The 21,099-nt window shown below is 39.1% G+C and overlaps 1 protein-coding gene across 2 annotated transcripts in view; it reads right to left on the minus strand.

Moving 5' to 3' along the window:
• NEK7 (NIMA related kinase 7) overlaps positions 1 to 21,099 on the minus strand; it is a 103,038-nt gene that overhangs the window by 69,173 nt on the left and 12,766 nt on the right. The gene's annotated exons all lie outside the window — the stretch shown is intronic.

A 21,099-nucleotide genomic window follows, 5' to 3' on the forward strand; every position in this document is an offset into this window, starting at 1 on the left:
CCCCGGATAACCACGCTCGACAGTCTACACCCCTGTAACCACACTCAATGGTCTACACCCCTATAACTATGCTTGACGGTCCAAACCCCTAACATGCAGTCCATTTTCACAGCCTACAAATGGTAGTTCTTTCGTTCTGTATGTCCAACTATCACGTTTACCGGGACTTCCAGGTTTAAACTTAAAAGAGTCCTCATAGGAGGGTACTTACTATTTTATACACGCTTTGCTTGTGATTATGAAACATTCAGTCCATTAATTCCATAATCACAGGCTGGAGACCAGACACAGCCCTCACAGGAATCAAGAACTGACCGTAAACGACACGGGGCCCTTGACCTGCAGGACCTGCCTCTGCACTAACTCCACACAACGCCAAGTGTTTCTCGGTTCTTTTTTGTTTTCCTGATGAAGTTTTTATTCGTTATTTTTAGCTATTGATAACACAGCATGGCAGCAAGATTACATTAGGAATGTGATATAACACAACTGTTTTCATTGAAGCCTGATTCCCTAGGCTATTTGGGGTGTTCCCCCTGCTCTAAAGTACAACTGTGACACCTCTACTGCCTCTCCATATATATACACATTGCACTACACTAAGGCATGTCTACAAGTATGATTAGGAGTACCTCCAATTTCATCATACTTATTAGGAGACAGGTACTCAAAGGTCAAGATTTGATAGAAATACTACTCTTTTACGGCTTCATCAAGGGCATTTTAAAATGAAAGTCACTGTTTTTTATTTATTACAATTGTGTAACAGCGAAAGAAACAAAGACTAGTACAGTGTGGTGTCACTGCACTGATTCAAGCTAAGGCATCAGTGGTTTTACAAATAACGTCTTAGTATTATTCCAAAAATTGTTTTGACCTTGCAGACCACACTGAAGAGTATCAAGAGCCCCATGAGCCCCTACCCCACCATCCAGAAGTCTACAGACCACACTTTCAGAAGAGCTGGTCTCGTCAAAAACCAGCTGGAAAAATTCATCCTCCCTTTCCCTCATCTCCCTGTTCCCATATCCAACACATCAGTAAGTGCCATTTGTTCTATTTCCAAAATATATTTCAAGTTTGTCCTTGTTCCTTTCTCACCATTAATACGACCTAAAACAAGGTGTCACTTCACCGCCACCAGGGACCTACAAATTGGTCTCTCTTTTTCCACCATTCTCTTCACAGTGATATTTTAAAAACACAAATACACCTACCACATGCTGAGTGCTCTGAGACTGAAATCCCAATTCCCTGCCCAGAACCGTGGGTCCCTGTAGATAATCTCGGGCCCACCCCTCCCACCTCAGCTCACCCCAGTCTCTCTCACTGAACCCCCTTCGGCTCTGGAAGCCCAAGCTCTTGCCGGCGTCAGGACCTTTCCACTTCTGTCCTCTGGGCCCAGGATCCCTGAATGGCTGGCTGAAAATCAAGGCTGCCCTAACCCCCTCCCCACAGTACTGCTCGGTCATCTTTCACTTCATCACTCTCGTTTCTAACAAGCAATGATAACAGTTTCTACTTGTTTATTTTGTTATTTGCTCATTGTGTATCTCCTCTGCTACCGTGCAAGTACTGTGAAGGCAACACCTTGTCTTCTGCCCCTGCTGATTTCCCGGCCAGCACCTGGCACTAAACATCTGCTGCAGGAACAAAAAACGAATGGGAACAGGGACTAGCGGACAGATTTCAGAGTTGCTCACGCTTAAGCTTTTAGGACTTGTAACTGATTAGATATGGCTGGTGACAGAAAAGGAGGAGATAAAGATGACTGTAACAGTCATCTCTAGCTTTAGGGACACAGGACATGGTGGTGGCACCTCCAAACTAGATGAGAGGAGAAATCAAAGCAGGCTGGGTGTCAGGAAGGGCAAGAATAAGGATGAGGCAGGAAACCTAACGGTGCGTTATCAGGGGCAAGGCTTCATATATAAAGTTTAAAACAGCCAACACTTGCCAAGTAGAACCCTTGGGGAAGAGGAGGAGTCCAAAATGCTGTCTTGTAATTGTCATACCAATTTGCTGTTTATTAGTGAAAGCTTTTGGATGTGTTTGAAACAGTTCTTTCAAAACATGTTCCAGTCCTCCCAAATCGTTCAAACACTACAAATATTTTCATACATATTAGCAAATTCAGCACACATTAAAGTGAAACTATCTTCCCCTATTCTTGTGGATAGCCAAATATTTTGCAGAATGTAAAACTATAAAATTAGGAATCTGAATTTCAGATATAAAAGCTAACTCAATGAAAAAACTATTTAGTTTTAAGAAACTGTGTCTGTCAGTGAGCTAAATTTTCAATATTCATATGATCCTGGTAAAAAAATGTAATAAGTAAAACATGATATATTATATACACCATAAATAATAAATAATAGTCTTCAATGACACTATGATAGATAACCATCTTATTTTGAACACTGAAATAACATTGCAGCACCATACCTTTATATACCTTGCACCGTTTCTAGTTCCCATATTTTAATAAACTTATAAATTTTCTAAAGCTGATACCCTGAAGAAATTATAAGCAAATTAAATCATGAGTGTATACTTTTTCCTAAATATTATTTGAACAACCACATTTAATATGTTCAGCTTAGACAACATCTCAATCAAAATAAGCTTTATTCTATGCTATAGATATTCTCAGTGAATTTCACCTTTAAAAGTTTAGTATTTATTGCAGACACTGATTTAAAATAAACCAATATACATTTCAACACTAACCTGATTCTTTGTCAATTACAAAGTATAACATTAAAATTTACATAGAAGAGTAAAAAAACTGAGGCTTAAATATATATGTATAAGAAAATCACTTGGTACATTTTCTTTGTGATCCTGATTTTTGTCAAAAAAATAAATTGTATATATATATATATATATCCATTAGACAGAAAACATTTTAAGTTATAGTTAATATTAAAAAATGCTGAAAGAAAAATACTTCATCATACAACAAAAATTACTTAACGGTAGAGACATAAAGGCTAGTCAATCTTACAATCTTTCAAATTCAACTTCTAATTTAATTTAAAACTTAGAATAAATCCAATTTGACTAACAAAGGGTATGTATATATTCTATTGATTTAAAAATACTTTATTTCCTAACATATAATAATTCCATCCTGCTATCCAGTTTCTCTACAACCAATTCTTGACATAATATGAAATCTCAAATATGAAACTACACACATACCAATCTGAAGAGAGATTTCGGATAAACAGTTTTGGAAGTTTTTCTTTTCTTGATTTTTTAGAATTCTATAGAGTTGAAGTATACTAGTGCAAACTTATTTAATAGTTTCCTTTTCTTGAAATAAAGTTGCCCTTCAATCATCACGGTATTTGTAAAATCTCTAGTTACATGTAACATTTAAATGTTCTATGAGAAAATATTAATAAGATGTATCTCTATTGACCAAAATAGCTACAACTTATGAATAACAGTAAAGAGGATCGGCCTTATTAAAATAGCAATACTGCTCTCATCCAAAAGAAAGCTGGCTTATTACTATGTACATGCGACACCTTGAAACTGAAAGGGTACCATGGAAATTTTAGGGTGACTGATACTTGGCAGAGTCGAAATACTGAGATCCAGAACTAATATTTTTCTTGGCCCCAAAGTCACCATTCAACAGGAATATTTGTGACCTCACCCTCTAGTCTCCATTTAACTGACTGAGTCATCCAGTATTTCCCATAATCAGGCAAGATTTCCATATCAAACCAGGCAAAGAAAATTAAGCAGAAGTTCCCAGCTTCAATAGTTCATTCATACATTTCTGGGTCATTATGAGTAAGCTTCTAAGAGCTACCAAGATAACTATCAGATCTTTGAAGAGAATGATGGATGTTTCTAGCACACTACAAGCTCAGTGTTTATAGTGAAAATCATTAAACTCATCTAGCATTCAATCTTGGTTTCCAAATGCCATTTTCCACCTACATGAGTCAGGGCTCTTTGGAGAGATTGTGAACTACAGGGCTGGGGCTGGGGAGATACAAGCTGAGCCTGAAGCATCGTGCTGTGGCAGAAAAAATGGCACTGGACAAAGAAAATGTGGACATGTCACAGGCATGGCTCCAGCTTGGAGCATTCCCACTGGCCACACCTGCAACAACTGAGAGTAACATTATAATCCATTGAATGAAGTAGGAACCTATGAGTCCATAAATACATAAATTAATAAACAGGGGAAAACGGGGAAGTTATTCCTTACAAGACAGTCATCTAATAAAGAAAGCATGATGGAATTTTAAAAATCACTATTTGCCAGTCTTCAGGGAATTCACTGATTCAGGCAAGAATCACCAATGGATCCTAAACTAGTGGAACAAGTTATTTACTGTGTCTCAAAGTGTCTCCCCACACACGTAAAAAGTATTTATTATTAACAAAAGGAAAGTAATTTTACAGTAGAGAACATAGCAGACATCACCTTGGCCAAAAGATCAAAGTTAAATAGAAATCATGTGTCTCCAGACACAACGCCCTTAGAAGAAAGCACTCCCGTGATATTCCTGCCCAAATAGCAAGCCCTGAATTTAAGCATAAGGAAACACAGATAAACGCAAATTAGGGGCATTTAAGCATCCATTGTATGGATGTACCACTTTGCTTACCCATTTTCCCACGGAAGAACATTTGCGTTGTTTCCAGTTTGGGCAATTCTAAGTAAGACCACTCTAAATGTTTACATACAGGTTCAACTTCTCATTTCACTTGAGTAAATACTGAGGAATGGGATTGCTGAGAAAGATTAGATTTTAACAAGTTAGAGATGCATATAAAATAGGTCATTGTTTGGTATGACAAGAACTAAGAAAATGCAAGTACCTCGGTCATCCTGCATCCCACACACCTTCCCAGAGGTCTCAGTGATGTGCTCCCTAGTCATTCTTTTATTGTTTATTAGTCTGAGGAGATGATCACAAAACTGGATGTCATATTTGCCTATTGGGTTTGTAGTTCTGTCAAGTCAGCAAGTGAGGGGGAAGGAAATAAAGAGATAAGATTTCTAATAAAAGTTATAGTAACCTGAGACATGTAATGAACCTTTTAATTTTGTAGAAAACTAGACGTTAGACATTATTTTCCCCTATTCAATGAATTAGAATAGGTCTAAAATATAATAAAAGAGCTCACTGTATGCTGAAAGAATGTAAATGCAGTATTTTCAGGGGAAAATTAAGTCTATTATGAGGACGGATTCCCATAATATGTATATGGTTCTTAACTAGTCAACAGGAATGGAATATTGAAAACAGCAGAACACGGATAAACAGAGAAATCTTTAAACTGTTAAATGCAAGCTTTTTTGATATGGGATAATTTATTGGAGTTTTTTTCAAGACACTGAAAGGAAGCAAAGTTCACAGCAGTTGGCAAACATCTTTTTCTTTGAACTAAATCTTTTTAGAGCTGTTGCTATACTTCAGACGTGTTCTCTAAAACACTGATCATTTCCCGTTAACATTGATACATATTGAGAAAGGATTCCACACTAGAATGCAGATGTCCACTGAAATATCATTTTCAAGTTGTTTTACATGGAAGCATCACTAAAAAGTAACAAACTAAAGGCTGAGCTAATCACAACTAACATTTTTATAATGGTTCTTGCTGACACCTGCTGGTTCAGTTTTACCCTCCACTTAATGTACATCGATGCAAAGACTTTATAGAAGATGGAACGGAGTCCTTGGATTAATCATGGGGCCACAGACCCAAAATCAACATGAGCACACATCATCCAATGAATCATCGCTCACATATACGGACTTCCTGAAATCAGTGTAGTGGCTTTTACTATAACGCACTTCCCAGTGAATTTGCTTAACTCAAACTTTCTATTAATATTTTGGTTTTGCCTTATTAAATTCCGGGACTGAATTCTGAGGCTAAAGTTACACTTTTTAACATAGTTTAAATTACAAAAGCCAGTAGGTCATTAAAAATGCCAAAATGTGGGTATCTTTAAAAGCATTATACAGGATAAATTTGTGTTTGTTTTAGCAAATCCCAAATCCTATACTGTACGGTAAAATAAGCTAATACTACAAGGCCCTTACAAGTCTTCCAAATTGTACTCTTTCCTCTCCTTCCCTCTAAACCCGTTATAACACAGCATGGAAAACAGCAATGTCTTGCACTAACGGAAATCTTGCTTCTTCTGGAGGAAACGCTATGGAAACAGAGTTCTAAGCATGTGGGCACTGCTTCCATGAGCATGAAAACCTGGGGCTGGAACCAGGAGCGAGTCCAGGTGTGGGACAAATTCATTCAAAGTCTACCATTTCGTTTAAAAGATGAGAACACGTTTTCATTCTTTTCATTACACAAAACATTTTCCCAAAAACAAGTCTTCAGGTATAACTGATGCTCCAGGATGATCATTCCAAGCTCCAGTGTGGGAGGACTGGCCCTAAGCAAACACAATGTGTGACATTCTGACACTCACATCCGATTGAGACATTTCTGAGTCTAAGGGGATGTGATGTAACATCTATTTCAAACTCCTTCAACGTGATAGAATAATTCCAATCACAGAGATCAAACAGACTTTAGAAATTATTGGCAGTGGGGACAAATGATTAAAAAGGCCACGTGAGAATTCATGAACACTTCCTATTAAATGTTTTTGTCTTCCGAAGGCACTTAAAATTCAAACAGGACAATTCTAGACTGAAAAAGATGTAGCAGGGAGGCTTTTCCCAACAGATTTTTCTTTTCCTGAGCCCTCCCATCCCAGACCGAGAGGCCCCGTGCACAGGGGGAGGGGCTTCGGGAAGGTGTAGCCGCTCGGCGGCTGCAATGACTGCTGGGAAGCCCAGCGCGGTGGAAACGGGAGAAGAACCTGGAAGCTGAAGACCGCTCCTGCCTGGGAGGCTGTGCACACAGCACTGCAGAGGCACTGCAGGCATCTACTTCCAGCCCAAAAATAACACCTTCCAAACTAATGAGTTTGCACACTGGATTTCAGCAGTCGCCCCGTGATTGACAGGGGATTGCTGAAGCGATGGGAGTGCCAGGCCGCCCTCTCCAGTGCTCCTTGGGAACAAAGACGGGGCACATTTTTTTCATATTCCTGACAACACCTACGCGGCAGTAAAACTTGAACGTGGTGATTGATGCCTGTGAACATTTCCATCCTAAGCCAGTGTAACTAATGCGGAGCTCGGGTGCTGCTGAGGCCACGTCTAAGTTATTTCGGGTTTGGAAACAGACGTGGCTGAAGTACCTCTGACTTTTTAGGGACAGCCAAAAAGAGTCAGCAGACTGGATGCCCTAAAATGAATGATTGTAATAACCTGTCTTCACACATGAAATGTTGGCTTGGTGCTAACTTCAAACTCCAATGGTCTTGGTGGTTGCCACACAGTTCATTAAAAGCCTTTCTGAACAAAGGGCTCCCGGAGCTCGTGGCGTTGAATTAGAGTCTGTGCCAACCAGTCTCAGTGTGTGCTACGTGCTGAAATAAGCTCGAATGTGACCCTTCAAGGGCTTCTTGTTCTGGTCACTGTGTGGGAAAGCACACCTCCCACCCTCGCTGCTGCCTCAACACCCCACTGCAGAAACCCTGGGTGTCTCCGTGTCACCTACATTCTCCCACAGATGATCAACAGGGTGACATTCCAGAAAGAAGATGCAAACAGAAAAGCACCTTGAAAAATTAAGTAAGAACAAGAGAGAAGAGTGAAAAGATGTACCGTTTTAACTATTGTCAATTCCTTAGAATACCGATGACGGAGTGAACAAAAGGACCTGAATCACTCCATCTGATAAGCAGGGAGCAGCAAACGTTTTCTGTAAGGCACCAGAGAGATGTTTTAAGCTTCCCTGGCCATACAATCTCTGTCACAGCTACTCAACTGCGGTGGCAAACCAGCCACAGACGATATATATAGGAAGAGGAGTGGCTGTGTTTCAATAATTTGTTATTTACAAAAACAGGCAGTGGCCACATTTGGCCCATAGGCCATAGCCTACCAACCCCTTGATCTGAAGTAATGTTTGGCCCATTTTGGCACAGTGAAAATCTGAGACCTGAGAAACACTGGCCCTTCTTATCTATAAAACCCTCTCTTCTAAACTTGGAGCTTGCCCGTTTCCACTATATACTCCTGGTTTTTCCAATGAAATTAATAAAATGAATCAATCAAATAAAACAGAATACAGGCCTATTAAACGTATACCAAAGTAAGGCTGAACTGTTCTGTGGCTCTTCTGGCTACCTTATAAATTTAGGTGTGTCCTACATACTAAATCCTGGTGGACTCATTTCTTACACTTCTGTTATTCCCTCCTCACCACAAAACACACACAAATACACCCTCTTCCACCAAAACGTCCACCAATGAAATTATACACAATGAAACATGCCCCAGACATCAAACAGCACAAGAACCACTATCTGAAATTCTATGGATCTCAACATCTCAACACGAGTTAAGTACAAACTGGAGGGAGGAAACCCAGTCAGTCTAGCATCAAAAATAACCCGAAAAACCACAGAGAAGGCAGCTGCCGCCAGGATGGAAAGCAAAGCAGAGACTCAGGCATACTTCCAGTGCTGGGGAGACAATACGGGGGTCCAGCGAGCGTCGAGCAGCGGGGTCTGTCTGGGTGGACACGCTGAGCGATCACACACACCTGAAAAGACCAGCCTGGACGTGATCATGGCAAAAGGTGATATACCCAGCAGAAAAAAACTGTATTTTAATTCTGGCTGTTTGTTAAACAGCATACTCAATAAATATGCATTTTGCTAAAGCTTAAGTCATCTAAAAGCATTAGAGAAAAATACTAGCAGGAAAACTCCACCACTCTAACAGTCTGGGTTGGCTTGCTTGTCAATTTGTGAGAAAACAGGGCATATTTTTAGGAAGATGGGGGTATGTTGAAATTTCCAGGCATCTCTAAGAGTCTGTTATACTTGTTGCAACTGACTGAAAACTGGCGACATGTTCCCAGATGACTACCCTAAATGGACTAAGTTACAGATTTTATAGTGGATTTTGAAGGCAACTCTGATATTATTAGGGGATTGGTGGCATGGGGGGGGAGGAGACGAATCTCTGGATATTTTTTATACATCTGCAGAAAAAAGAAACTTAATGGTAAAGCAACATTTTCATCAAACATTTTTATCCGTTTCATGTTTCAAGTATAATACAAACAATTTGGGAAATAATAGTATAGGAAAGAGTTATTCATAGTGTTTGGAATGGTTCATTTTAAATGTCAAGTCGGCTGGGTCATGGGGTGCCCAGATATTTGGGTAAAGGTCATTTCTGAGTGTCTGTGGGTGTTTCCGGATGAGCTTAGCACTTGAATGGATGGACGGAGTTGAGTAGTCAGCCCTCCCAATGTGGGTGGGCGTCCCCCAGTCCTTAGAGGGCCTGGCCAAAACAAAAAGGTGGACGAGGAAAAATCCATTCTCTGCTGTCCGACTGCTGAGCTGCAACGTGGGCTTTCTCCTTCCCTGGACTGGGACTCACATCACTGTTCCTCCTGGTTCTTGAGCCTCTGGCCTCAGAGTGGAACTACACCACCCCCCAGCTTTCTTGGGTGTCCAGCTTGCAGATGGCAGACCTGGGGAATCCCAAGCCTCCACAAGCATGTCAGCCAGCTGCTTCAAACAAATGTCTGTGTGTGTACGTGTGTGCGTGTCCTACTGGTTCTGTTTCTCTGGACCACCCTGACTAATAGTGTTGAATTCTTAAATTAACACTGGTTTCTACAGCATACACATCAAATAATTAAATACAAAATAATAATTACCCCTTTTTTTAATCACCGAAACCTAAAGTTAACTTTTAAATAAGCTAGAATATAAATTCTGTCTTCATTCTAACAAGTTCTTAAAATTGATTAAATGCTGTTGAACTGAGGAGTTACATTTTATAATTTTTTAAAGTTTATCATCCAAGCTTAGTGGCTATTCTAAGTATAATACTAAAAATAATGCAGCCCCAGAAGGAATGAACAAAATAATTTTAACTTCTTGGTCCCAAAAGAGTAAATATTTTGAAACATTAAATTTGCCTTCATCTTAAAGGCCCTTAACTTTAATCTGAATGTTTAAAGAGACCTGTAAGTGGGTCATGAGATATTTGTTCCCAGCCTAAAAATCTATATACAAATTGTTCCCTGGAAAGAATGTTCAACTGAAAGTTACAAAAACTCAAAGGAGGATTAATAATGGAAAGTCTGACCCCACATCAGCCTGACTGCTGTGACCTCCTACTCAGTCGTATCCTACAACTATTCTACTGTTCATTCCTACGACTGTTCATTCTACTTAAGAATGAACATTCTACTTAAGAGCACGAACCTTACATCTCTTTGAAAGATGCAAATATCTATTTTTTCTCTAAACTGTGCTTTAAATATAATCAAATTATAAGATGTAGTAATCAGGGACTTACTACATAATTAACCAAAAATTTAAAAAGGACATTTTTTTTTTAACTTTCTTCCTATGTGGCATTAACACCCATAAAAATCTTAATTCAGACTTACATTCAAAATGTGTAATAAGCCACATTTGAACTGAAGTAAATTTTAACACTGATGTATTACCTAAGCATACTGTTAATTTAGGATTTGGAAAGAAGCCTCAAGAGAGTAATAATTTTACTGAAATATCTACTGGTCTACAAATATTACTCATCATCTATTAATCGTATTTTCTCCTCACTCAAGCACACGTAGTTCAGGATAATAAGAAGAAAACGTGGAATCGGCAGACATGGGTCCAAGATCTGGTTCCGCCACTGACACGTAGGACCTGCCATGTGTCCTATGATACCCTCTCTCAGCGTCAGTTTCCTTTCTGTGCAAAATGGAGATGACGACACCTCCTGACTTACTTCAGGGTGGTCAAGATGACTCAATGACATAATTATGAAAGCACTTTATTAAATCTGAACGCACAACTCAAATGTAAGATATTGCTATACTATTACATGTGTGAGTTGAAAAATATACATTCTTATAATATTTTAGGCATTTTACATTAGTAATAATGCCGGGGGGGCCCCAAGTGTCCCCATGTGACCTCATCGAGAGCAGCCCGCCACCATTAACCATCCTCAGACCTTAAGCATTCTCTATAGCTAGTGGTCAACATGACACAGTGTAACTTCAGTACAACTGCTGCACAAAGAGGCACTTAGTCATAAAGCCAGAAACTCTTATAAAGAATTCTGATGCCTAAGAGAAATGTTATACACATGCATTTACAATGTATTTACCATTTGTGAAAACTGCCCAATGAATAAAGTCAAAACCTTGCATACTGCTAGAACTAGTATATTGTGAATAAACAATGAATACTAAGCACCAATATATTTCTTAAAAACTAAAGTCTGCCATGTGGTCATCTCCTTATGACCATTTTAAAGACACTCGTCGCTAACTGGGCATCAGATTGCTAAATGGTCCAGATACCAGCAATTCGCACAATGGCTGAGGAAGTCCCAGGGGCCCTGGACTCCTACATGGCCACCTGTGATGTCCTGGGGGAGAAAACAGAATAGAAGAAAGGAAAACAGTTGTGTTTACATTTTCTTCACATGATTTTGAACCACTCTAGAGTTCAAAATGCTTCCTGGAATCACATATGCTGTTTGTCTTATTATCCGTGTGTCCTCAATGCTTCTATTACAATAGGCACGTAGGAAACACTCAAATGTTTGCTGAATGGATGAAAAAATAAAGCTTACCTAACCCTGCTTGGTCTTACTGAACTTCAGAAACAGTGGTTCAAAACTAACTATACATGCTAATGTAAAGCAGAAAAAGCACCGGTACTTGAACCTCGGTTCCATCAACTGACTAGCACACACAGGGGTTTGGAACACCATGAACGATCAGAGTTTATTTACTGTAAGTCAGAAGTACGTCAGAGTATCCTGTGTAGAAGGCTAGCAGCGTAGGAATCAATTCCCTGCAATTAAATGCACCATCCTAACGGAGCTTCCACTGTATCATTCTTCCGTCTAAAAGCTTCTAATTGTCCTCTACTGTCTTTAGGACCAAGCCCAGATTCCTTAGCCTGGAATCTCAGGCCCTTATTCATACCACAGAAATGTACTGAATTCCTTCCTCGAAGAAGGCAGGTCAAAGCAGAAAAGGATGAACAAATGTACCCTCCACGACAGTGCTCAAGCCTCTTAGTGACGAGATATTCCGAAGCTTCTGCCAGAGGCACCAACCACCAAAGGAAAGTCAGGAGAAGTCCCCAGTGGCAGGCAGCTACTCCACGCAGCCTCTGAACACTGCTTCTCACACAGGGAGGGAGTCACGGAGTCGATCCCTCGGTTTACAAACACCACTTTGGCAGCTATCACGAGAATGAATCAGAACCGCACGGCCCCACTAGCTTTGCCAAGCTGGCCCGTTTCTGAGCTTTGGAAATCCTAATTTCACGTACTGTGCTGGCATAGTACCTCAAAGCCCAGCACAGATCCCTTGGCTCCTGTGGGACATTCATGGAGCCCATTCAAGCCAGGAGACCTCCCCCGCTTTGAAGCTCCGGCAGTCGCCCATGCTGTGGCATGTGGTGACGCGGGTCACTCTGGAGGCTCTAAGGGCTCTGCTCACATGGTCAGTCCGGCTGACACCATCAGCCGAATTAGGAAGTCCTGCATGGAAAGGCCCGTAGTACATTCCTCTGATGCTCCCATCAGATCCAGCACAGGCCTTTTTCCACAGCACGCCTTCACAAGGTATCAATACAATGAATGACTGGACTTTATCGCTGAGTTCTATTTTATTATTATAATGGCAGCAAGAACAGCAACCAGAAAACTAACCTCACGTCTTACTTCATGATCGTAATCTTAGGCTGTAAAAGAAAGCAGGCATACACTCAAATCAATCAATCAATATCTCTCTCTCTCTCTCTCTCATGCACATACACACACTTAATTCACATCCACTGTCTCTCTCCAATTCAAAGCCTAAGAGATTAAAACAACCTTGTCCACTTAGAAGCAGAGGCCAAATAAACCTACGTATTTAACATATGATTAGACAAAAGAATGGTGAAGCCATTATTAACATACGTCCTAGACACCCACTAACTAAACGAGGACCATCAGATTATGAGCACCTCTCATGCCTCTGGGATTTACCACTTCGCATCCAAAATGTTCATTATAGTCAACTTTGTAGAAGTGATTATTCTGGCACCCTGCCACTGACTTCTCCCTGTTGCCTATCTTTTGATTATTTCACTCCTTTGTTTCCATCAAACAGAGGTGAAACTAAGGAATATCTACCCATATTTGGTTTGTTAATATGGCAAACATATAAAGACATAGTTTAAAATTACACTTTTTATCATTTTTTAAACAAAACTCAATGTCCTAATGAATGCTATTTCATTATTTGACAAAGTTTAATGAGGTCTCTACTGCAATTCAAGCACTTACCCTTCCACAGTTCATTTTTGAGGAACTGGTTTTCTTGGTGCCGTCAGGTGCTAAGGCTCGGTTTGCGGATTCATCCCCATCCAGGTGGGATTTCTCAAATAATCACTTCTTCCACATGACGCTGATGAAATCTAAGCCATACAACCCTACACGCTTCGAACTTTTTTGTTGTTGCTGCTGTTTACTTCTTGGGTAATCTTATCACCGTTATTGAGAAGATTCGCACAAACACAAACAATATTGGGGAAAAGCACTGGAGAATGACAGAGGATACAAGTCTTAACCCACTTTACCAAGAACATTCTTTGTAACATCTGACTGACCTCTCTGAGCCTCAGTTACATCAAATACCAAATTTGACTATTGGATGACGTGATCTCCAAAGTCCACTCGGATTCTAATTTGTTCTGAAATAAATAAACAAATAAGGCATGCTGTGGAAATTCAGAGTTTACTGACATTTTGATTCAAGTGGAGCAGCTCCGAACAAGGGACGGTGGGTGCTAGAGATTAGTCACCACCCCAGAACGGAGCTTCAAGAGCAATGATGCCTCGTGAAGTCCTAAGACACCTCTTTAAGACAATCTTCACGGAAGAGAGCAAGCACGACTGCAAAATTGTCAGTGACCAACTAAGTCTTTGAAACCTAAAACGCCAAGAAGGAAAAGGCTTTGATTCGCTTAGAATGACAAGCCAAGTATACAGGGGCCCGCACAAAAAAACTAAGTTAACGTTTCTGAGTTTGTTGTTTCCCAGACTATTTGATAGTGCGATGCTCTAACATTCCAATTTATAATTCTTCATCTCATCAAAAAATTTATCTCAACACTTCATTATGGAAAGTATTTCAAGTTCATGAAATACTTTATAAAACTATATTAAAAAAAACTATATAAAGTATATAGTTTATATAAACTATATAAAGTAAAGCATTATATAGAAAACTATATAAAATAGGTGATATTCTCCGTTTCTTATCTTATCTCTTTTAACCATTCCCATACAGATATTTCTCTTATTTATTTAAGAAAATAAATCATTTTATGAATGCATATTTAGAGCATCATTTCATGAAGTGTTTTATACAGTTTTTCCTATTATAAAGCAACATTGAAAAACGTGTGAGCTATAAGCCCATTACTTATTCACACTTTTATTTTTAGTAAATGACTACATGAACATTAATTTATTTAATAAGCCTGAAAATTTGTTTTCTCAAAGAAAAAATTTTATGTCCTATATATTGAAAATTCTCCATGTGGGTTCTCATTGTCATTCTTCAATTCAATAAGCAAAAGTCACATATCACTTCTATCTTCCTAAAAGATTATGATAATTATTACAATTTATTACAGGGTAATAATTATTAGCAAGAAAATCTATACCCAAAGTGGGGGCGGGGGAGAAATGTGATAAGTAACAATAAAAATGATGAATTCTAACCCTGACTCTGTCACCATCCAGCAAATGTAAGCTCAGGAAATCCACTGGCTTTTTCAGTGCCTTTCCTATACCATCTGTCAAGTGAAGAAAAGCCTGCCCGTTGCACAAGCAAACTGTTACAAAGAAAAGATACCGTATTCCAACCTCTTTTGTCATATTTTCATATAGCTATATGGTTAAAACAACAGGTTTCAGTGTTCATCCAGAATAAATTAGAATAATAAAATGTTAGCAACATAAATACTGGCTTTTAATTATGACAAGTGCATTACTAATTTTCTCTCTGTAATACAAAGGCTTTTAAATATTAGTAAAACTTCATGCCTAATGTTTAACTGAAAACCCAAAAGAAAAGGGAAAAAAGATCTACAGGTTGCCCTATTGCCATGAGTTTTAGGGTTTCCAAATTTTATGTCATACGAGAGCTTCCACCAAAATAACTACCAGCATGCTTTACTGACATCTTAAAGTTTCCACAGGTATCTTCTCAAAATGTCACAGTGGAGTGAGTGGGAAATAATTTCCCAGATTACAGATGAGAAAACTCAAGAGAGAAGTTATATGACTCATCCAAAATTACACAGGAGAAAATAATAGAACTCAGGTTTCCTGGCTCCTACAAATCAGTATTAAGCCCAGTCTTCTTTGTGTGTTTACTGACAGTCTTTCAGTCTCTCGCTCTCGCTCTCTCTCTCCCTCGCCAAACCCTGTGTAACTGTAGCCTCTTCCTGGAAATTAAAGGATTGCAGAACTCTGCATATAAACAAAATTTTCTCAAGCTCTGTAAAGCCACAGTTCAAGGCTATGGTTTCATGGGCTGTAAGGGAGTCCTCAAGACCACAGAAAAATTGTGTTTAGCTCAAAACCCAACTGCATCCTAGATTCCGAGCCAGCCTCAGGTCCCAAAATCCTAATATTCCCCCATGAACACTTCTGCCATTATAGGAGTCCTTCTCATGCATCTGGCTTTACCAAGGGTAATACTTCCGGCCGGGATAACCCTTTATTTCCAATTTTATTGAGATATAACTGACATACATCACTGTATGCGGTTAAGGCACACAGCACGATGGTTTCATTTACATCGATTGTGCATGATTACAATAGTTCAACTGACATCCATCAGCTCATATAGATACCACAAAAAGAAAAAAACAGAAGAGAAAAAAGAATTCTCCGTGTGAGAACACTTCAGATTGACTCTCTTCACCATGTCCCGGATATCACATGGCCATGTTAACTATAGTCACTGGTGATCCATTCCATTCCTACCGGCAGTAGTTCTCTTGTAACTGGAAGTTTCTACCTTCCGACCATCTTCCTCCAATTCCCCCTCCCATACCTTCCCCTTCGGGTAACCACAGGCCTGATCTGTTTTCTGTAAGTTTGGTGTTTGGGTTTTCTTAGATTTCCACATGTGAGTGAGATCATACAGTATTTGTCTTTCTCTGTCCCTGTTGTCACAAATAGAAATTAAAACCACAATGAGATACCATCTCACACCTGTCAGAATGACCATCACAAAAAGACAACAAGTGTTGGGGAGGATGTGGAGAAATGAGAAGCCTTGTGCACTGTTTATGGGAACGTAACGTCGTGCAGCCACCATGGAAAAGAGTATGGAGTTCCTCAACAAATTAAAAATACAACTACCTTATGATCCAGCAAGCCCGCTTCTGGACATATGAGGTCTGACAATTAAGCTCATGAACTTGTTGCACCGATGTTGCTAACTTCTTTTGATACCCCAGGGATTATCCAGTATGCATTTGTACCAACTGGACAGTTCACCAAGTTTACTACTGGGAAGTGCTGAAAAGGCTGCATGAAAAAGTTAGACGACGTGAACTTTTTGCCAGCAATTCATGGCTCTTGCATCACGACAATGAACCAGCTTACGTTGCATTGTCCATGAAGGAGTTTTTAGCCAGGAAACAAATAACTGTATTGGAACACCCTCCTTACTCACCTGATCTGGCCTCCAATGACTTCTTTCTCTACTGGAGATAGAGGAAATATTGAAAGGAAGACATTTTGATGACATTCAGGACATCAAGGGTAATACGACGACAGTTCTGATGGCCATTCCAGAAAGAGTTCCAAAATTGCTTTGAAGGGTGGACTAGGTGCTGGGGTTGGTGCATAGTTTCCCAAGGGGAGTCCTTCGAAGGTGACCGTAGTGATATTCAACAATGAGGTGTGTAGCACTTATTCTAGTATGAGTTCATGAACTTAATTGTCAAACCTTGTACATCCAAAGGAAATGAAAACACCAACTCAAAAAGAGATCTACACCCCATGTTCACAGCAGGATGATTTACAATAGCCAACACATGGAAACAACCTAAGTGTCTACTGATGGGCAAATGGATAGAGAAGTGTGGTACATGCATACAGTGGAATGTTATCCAGCCATAAAAAATCAGGACAATCCTTATTTTAAATAGTATTTATGATACCCGTTCACTGTTCAAGATCTTTAAAAATTCTATGTCAAATTTGGAACTGTTAGACCAAATTTAAATTCATCTTAAGAATTCAAAGCTTGCTGAATCAATGAATAAAGCAAACATGAAAGCCCATCCTGAAGAGTAACTATTTCAGTTCTGAAAAATCGTGTTTTAAACTTAAAAATATATACATATTTTTACACAGAGAAATCATTTTTTTCTAAAATCTATTTTAATCTAAAAATTACATAAGGATAGGTTTCCAAATAACGTTTTCATTTAACAGCTATAGAATGCCTAAAATGAAAAGCTTTGTATCAGAATGGCTGACCAAAAACTATACAAAATCAACTCATTAAAATATAGCCAGTAAGAAGAAATAAAGACAAATTTCTATGGAATTCCAATAAATTATGATATTGACTATATTCCATATCAAATGATATTCCCAATTTTCTAGGAGGCTTTTTTATTTTAAAAAGAGAGGTAGGTATTAAATGATATCCAATGTTTTTCTGCTCTACTAAGCTTACCACACAAGTTTTCTTACTGAACCAAATGAGGTGAAGAACTGTGTAACTAGATCTTTTCTATTAAACTATCTTTACATGCTTAGATAAACCTTCCTTGGTCGTGATTAACGACTATTTGTTCCATTAGTCTTAACTTCATGACAGATTTGTGCACCAATATTCATGTGTTTTCCAAACTCTGCTCTTTAAAACAGCAGAATCCCGTAAGTTGTTCATTGGTATTCCATGAACAAGACAGACAGACAGACAGACACCTAGGGGGGGAGCGGGGGGGGGGGGGGAGGTCCATGGTCACATGAAACGTGGGGCGAGACTCCCCAGGGACCCTCGTCTGCTCAAGGACACTGGATCTTCGAGACTCTGGTATCTACTGAACACAGCTTGGCCAATATTTGATCTAGGTGTTCTCCTCTGGTCCCGTTTTCAGTATTAAGAATATACTAACTCAAGAGCAGGAACTAGAAGATTCCCATTCATTTAATCTTAAAAAGTAAAAATTTTAAAACCAGGCTGGAAGTCTGTCGTCACAGCAACTCCTGTAACTCAGTTTTTCCACAGTTGTTGGTCTATTAGTTATTCCACCTTGAATCAACTTAAAAACTGTTCTTTATCTTATTTAGTGCTTTTCTTCATTAAATTCTACTTTGGAATTTATATTGTCCCTCTTCCATCTTTTCTGTTGTGTTTTTCTTATAAATCTTGGCCTGCCTTTTTATTTCCAACCTTTCTAGGTTTATTTGTCCTAAGCATATCTTCTGAAAGTAGCACATAGTTTCGGATTATTTTTTAGACTGAGCCAGTCTATAAAAGAGAAATTTAATACACTGTGAATTGTTGTATTGCTACTTGTCTTTTATAGTCTTGTTTTTCATTTCTGTGCTGTTTATTTTTTTCATCTCTTGCCATATGGACCATGTTTACATATTTTAATGTTGCCCAGCTATTTAGAAAACAAATATATATCCTGTTTTACATCCTGTTAAAGGTGACTTCCAAGATTATTGAAGTCCTCCAGTTTCTGGCTGATTATCAAAGGAAAAATGAAATCCATCTTATAATACACAATCCTGTTCAGGTTAACCAAGGATTCAGCACGTCATGACTCTTTCCCAAACAGCCATCCCAAATTCTTAGATTGTAGGTTTTATAATGAGAGCCTATCTTTCTAAGTTATTTCTGTCATTCTGCACTACTTTCAATCTGGTATAACTGTTTAGTCTTGCTTGTACATTTAGTTTGTTTCAATGCTTATTCCCAGTGCTTTTGTACAAAGCTATCCCTTTCCCAAACTCTTAATTTTGACTTTTCTCCTATAGTACCCCTTCAAGTAATTTTTCAAAGGGCACGCATGAGATAGATTTTCTCTAACCCTTGAAAATCTAAATATATCATTCCATTTTCATCACACATGAATGATAATTTGGCTATATATACAATTTTTTAGCCACAACCCTCTGTTTTGTTCTCTGCAGACCTCTGAAGTAAATGTTCCTTTACTTCTGGTATTTTATGATACTAAAGAGAACACTTTGATCCCTTCTAATTTCTTGGGTGAAGATACTAGTTCCAGTGACTTACTTTTTATCAATTATTGGTTAAGAACTTTGTATGCATTTACTACTACTTTATCTAGTACCTGCTTGAAAGAAGTCAAGCCAGTAATGTGAATCACCACTAGAAAGGGCACAATAAGGAAATAGTTTACCTGATTTTTTCATTTCCACACAAAATATATCTTTTGCTCTATGATCTATAAGCAATGCTATTGATTTTCGTGCTCAGGTTTCGCTGAATGGCTGCTGCCTTGATTATGTAAACCGATAATCATGCATTTCCACCAGGCACGCGTCTACCACACACACTGGTGATTTCCGGACCAGTAGCTCCAGAATCTATCTCATTTCCACCACTGCTGGACTCTCTGCGAGCCAAACCACAAACGTCTAAAATCTTGAACATCCTTTCTGGTGAATGGCATGGCCACGCAGTCATCCCATTGAGTTCCTAGGTCACACCAGTCCCTTTTACTGCCTCACCTCCACAGAATTCCCCACCTCCTATGAATTCGACCTCCCAATCACCTCCTTACTTATCCCAGACCCTCACGATTCTTGCTACTATTATAAGCTATTAGCTGTGATCCTTACTTTGACAATTTAATTCCTCCTCTGTACACCACCATAAAGATCTGTCTAAAATACAAATCTAATTATGGCATACTCTTGCTTAAAACCCTCTAATGAATGAAACGGTTTTCTGAGCCTCGCTCCTTACTTGCCAGCACTTCCCCCTTATAAATCCTATACTCTGACCTTAATGAATCATTTGCATTCCCTCCAAATGCCAGGCTACTTCATGCCGGGCTCTGACCCAGGTAGTGCCATCCTACTGAAATACCCTTCCCAGCTAGTCTGCTGGGAAACCTTGCTTTGTACTCAGGTAGTCTTCTGTAAAATACCTCTTTAAATATTGGCCTTAGTGTATTTTAATGAATTGGTTCCCTGGCCATCTGAGGCCCTAACCATTAACTATACTAACCACCACTCCTATGGGCAGATTCTGTTTCATCCCCATTTGTTTTTACCTCCAGTGCATGCTAAGGTCCAATAAATACTTGTTGAATAGCCAAATTTAGAAAATGAGAAGTTATAAAGAACATAGGTTCATCCATCTGGTTGTAGTTGACATTCACATGAGCGTTGACTTCTGAATGAGTCAAGACAAGCTACCCTCTGCACCTCAGCTCTCTCCCCTCCAAGGGGAAGCCCGCAATGAGCACACAACCTGTGATAACAGAGCGAGGTCCAAATCCTTATCTCAGAGTAACAAATACAGGGAGCTTCCTACTGTAAACAAACGGCTGGAGAATCAAGTATTAACACTCCTCAAAGTATTAAGTGGTACATGGATACAACATTACCCCTTCTGTTTATCTTTACAGAAGAATTTACCCATGAAGATGTAAAAGATGAGTGATCCCTATTCAGCCCTTTCAAAGTCTGTCCAATAAGCTATTGATCGACTTTCTATTTTTTTAGGTGAACTGTGGGCCAAGGATGCTGTGAAAACACAATAAATGTCCCTTACGTGTCTGCCATGTCATTCAGTTACTCACATAACAAAAACTAAAGCCTGGGAAAAGCATGATTACTAAGCCAACCACTCAGCTGTAACACAAGAAAATCATGACAAACAAACTAGAACCATCCGAGCAAG

Source organism: Rhinolophus hipposideros (genome assembly GCF_964194185.1).
Source record: "Rhinolophus hipposideros genome assembly, chromosome: 26".
Classification (NCBI taxonomy): domain Eukaryota; kingdom Metazoa; phylum Chordata; class Mammalia; order Chiroptera; family Rhinolophidae; genus Rhinolophus; species Rhinolophus hipposideros.